The 3021-nt window shown below is 41.0% G+C and overlaps 1 long non-coding RNA gene across 1 annotated transcript; it reads right to left on the minus strand.

The window, feature by feature from the left end:
* Nucleotides 1-200: 200 nt before the first annotated feature.
* On the minus strand, nucleotides 201-2353 carry LOC122088224. Its single transcript, XR_006143017.1, has 3 exons — nucleotides 2206-2353; nucleotides 1958-2053; nucleotides 201-528 (listed from the first exon to the last, which is right to left on the minus strand). It is a non-coding gene; the product is annotated as an uncharacterized LOC122088224 (long non-coding RNA).
* Nucleotides 2354-3021: the final 668 nt, after the last annotated feature.

Here is a 3021-nt window from a genome sequence, read left to right on the forward strand (position 1 = left end):
GGAATTTCTAGTTGAGGATTGGTGGGTCCCTAAAGATCTCAGGCATGGGGCCGAGTGCCCATACGATAGGTGTCACACCCCGCCCGCACGAAATCGAGCCGGTGATCGAGTTAACACCGGTTAACTCACAAACCTGCCAGGATCAACAATGCAGTACATGCAATATGGCATACATCTACTAATCTAAGATCAGACCTGTATTTTCAGTGGAAGACTTGTTCATAATAATACCTGTAATTGTTTTCCAAATATTTGATACCCAAATTGAGTTATAAAGGTTATATACATTTGGGCCCAGAGGTATGATAGATATACAAATATATAACAATTTAAACATCAAGTAACAAAAAGAGAGTACATAAAAAAGAATCAAAAGAATCACTCAGGAGTCATAGCTGCCACGTAGCACAATCCTCACACGTGCAATCGGCACCATGCTCGAACTCATCAGGGACCCACCAATCCTCAAATGGAAACTCCACAGTGGGGCCCGGCTCCTGATCACCAGGCGGGTAGCCTGTAAAACACCTAAAAAGAGTTGTGCATGTGGGATGAGCTCACTAGCCCAGTAAGTGGAAAAGAAGACCACACAAGAAAAACCACATAAGCAATCAAAACATAAATGTGCCTATATGCAATTCATTTTAACCCTATTAGCCTAACAACATTACTAGGTCATAGGTTATGTACTACTCACAACCACAGTGCGCGTATGCCCTGGGTATGAGCCACGAACCCCATCCTGCGATACACCTATAGGGTTATCGGAGAAGGCCCATCGTTGGTACCAGAATTTAAAATGCAAGCCAACTCCCAATAAATTTAAATGATAGAAATTAAATGGGTGACTCCACCTGAAATAAAAGCAATACGATCGGCCCTCTGAATATATCACTGGGGTTATCAACTGTCCTAGTGATCAACCGTGCATACTTCTAACCACTGCAGGAGTTTAAAAATCGTATCTCAATGCTTCCCCCCAATGATTCCCCAACATGTAAACTCCTATTGGGAAGGGTCGTAGCATAAGGATACACATCCTAAACACATGCCTTTACATGAGCATAGTATGATTACACGATGGCGCTGCGTCTCATACCACATGCCACCATGCACTCATTTTCAAGCCGACTACGACATCTAAAATCTGGCATACATATCATGTCCAAATGAAATTCCTCCATCACATACATCAAGACATCATGAATATTCCATCATAACACAAAGCATAGTATATTATGTAAATGCACATTCAAATGCATGATATGGCATATGTGATGTCTAGTCTACAGACAAATGATATGATGACATGGCTAGACTAGCATATGTTAAATGATGCATAACATTTGAAATTAAATCAGAGTCCACTCCCCACTTACTTATATATGTAAATGGTGCTTGTACCTGGTACGAAAAAGATCCGATGTGTGGGTACGCGCATATTGAGTGTAACCTATTATAAACACAATGATTTATCATTTCGCTATGTTGGGGTCAAAATCATCATGTTTGAACACTAAAATAAAGTTTAGAATCATAAATGGGGGTTACCCATCAAATTTGGACCAATTCTAAGAATTCTGGAAAGACTGGTGCGCTAGAGCCAAAGATCGGTGGGCTACAGCCCCACTGGTTACTTCAGAACCTGAAAACTGAGTTCTGGAAACTCAAGCAGGCTAAAACCAGAAATATAGTCCACCGATTTCAGCCCATCGGTTACTTTAGAGCCTAGAATCTGAGTTCTGGGAACTCAGGTGGGCTAAAACCAAAAGACACGTGGGGTAAAATACCCCCAAGTCTTTAAACAAAATTTTTCTCAACATCATTCTCGACTTTCCTTCAGCTTAGGGAACTTGTTTTGGGGCGATCCGGTGACTCAAATCACTTATCTAAGGTCTAATAATGTACCCTCAACCTAGATCTAAGATCAAATCAAAAGAATAAGAAAGATTCTTACCTCTTTCTCAAGAACACCATTGAAACCCTAAATTTCACTTCTTTTGCTCAAGAACCTCCAAATACTCTTGATCTTCACCAACACTCCTTCAAAATCCTTTAAAATCATTATACACACCTTCCATTAGACCTTAGATTTGATTATCCAAGTAGGATTAACAAGATCCAAGTGGGTTCTTTGCCAAAATCAAAAAGAGGGTTTAAGGATGGGGTTTTCCTAAGAATCCTTGGAATGTGTGTAATTCCTACCTCAAATCAAAGACCTCGGTGAGATGATCATAAATCTGGGCTCAAAATACCAAAACCCAGCTCAGGTGTAGCTCTACCATCGATTCTCCCTTCTTCTTTCTTCTTCTTCCTCTTTTCCTTTCTTCTTCTTTCTCTCTCTTCTTTACTCTCCCACCGATCAACTAACATTAATGAGGGAAAAAAACAATTAATGTCTCCCCTCCTTTTATACCTGGGCCCCCAAAATATCTTCTATACCTCAAGTGGCCTAAATCTCGGGTGGGTATATCTTAGGTGGGCTAAATCTCAGGTGGGCTATCTCAGGTGGGTATATCTCAGGTGGGTTAAATCTCAGGTGGATATATCTCAGGTGGGCTAAATCTCAAGTGGGTATATCTCAGGTGGGCTAAATCTCAGGTGGGTATATCTCAGGTGGGGTATATCTCAGGTGGGCCATCTCAGGTTGCTTCAATGGGAATAAACTCCCACATAATATTAGATCTCATTGGTACCCACAAATATTAGTACGTACCTTTACTTTTTATACATGGCCTCGTGGTGTATGCAAGTGCAAGGCTTGGGTGCACGTATTATGCTTGGTACCCGTTCGATCGTGTCTAGCCAACTTGAGTTCAAGGTCACCCTTGCTACCATGTTCCATATGCTACCTATGTCAGTTTTCTCCGGTTCAGCCCCTATAAGATCAAACTAAGTCAATACGGGTAATTAGACCAGATTTAGAAAGTAGGGTATCACATTACCCCCCCTTTTTGAAAATTTCATCCCCAAAATTGTAGTACCTGGTTATCTGAAAAGATGAGGATACAAGGTTTGAAT

The sequence above is a fragment of the Macadamia integrifolia genome, chromosome 9 (genome assembly GCF_013358625.1).
Source record: "Macadamia integrifolia cultivar HAES 741 chromosome 9, SCU_Mint_v3, whole genome shotgun sequence".
NCBI lineage: Eukaryota > Viridiplantae > Streptophyta > Magnoliopsida > Proteales > Proteaceae > Macadamia > Macadamia integrifolia.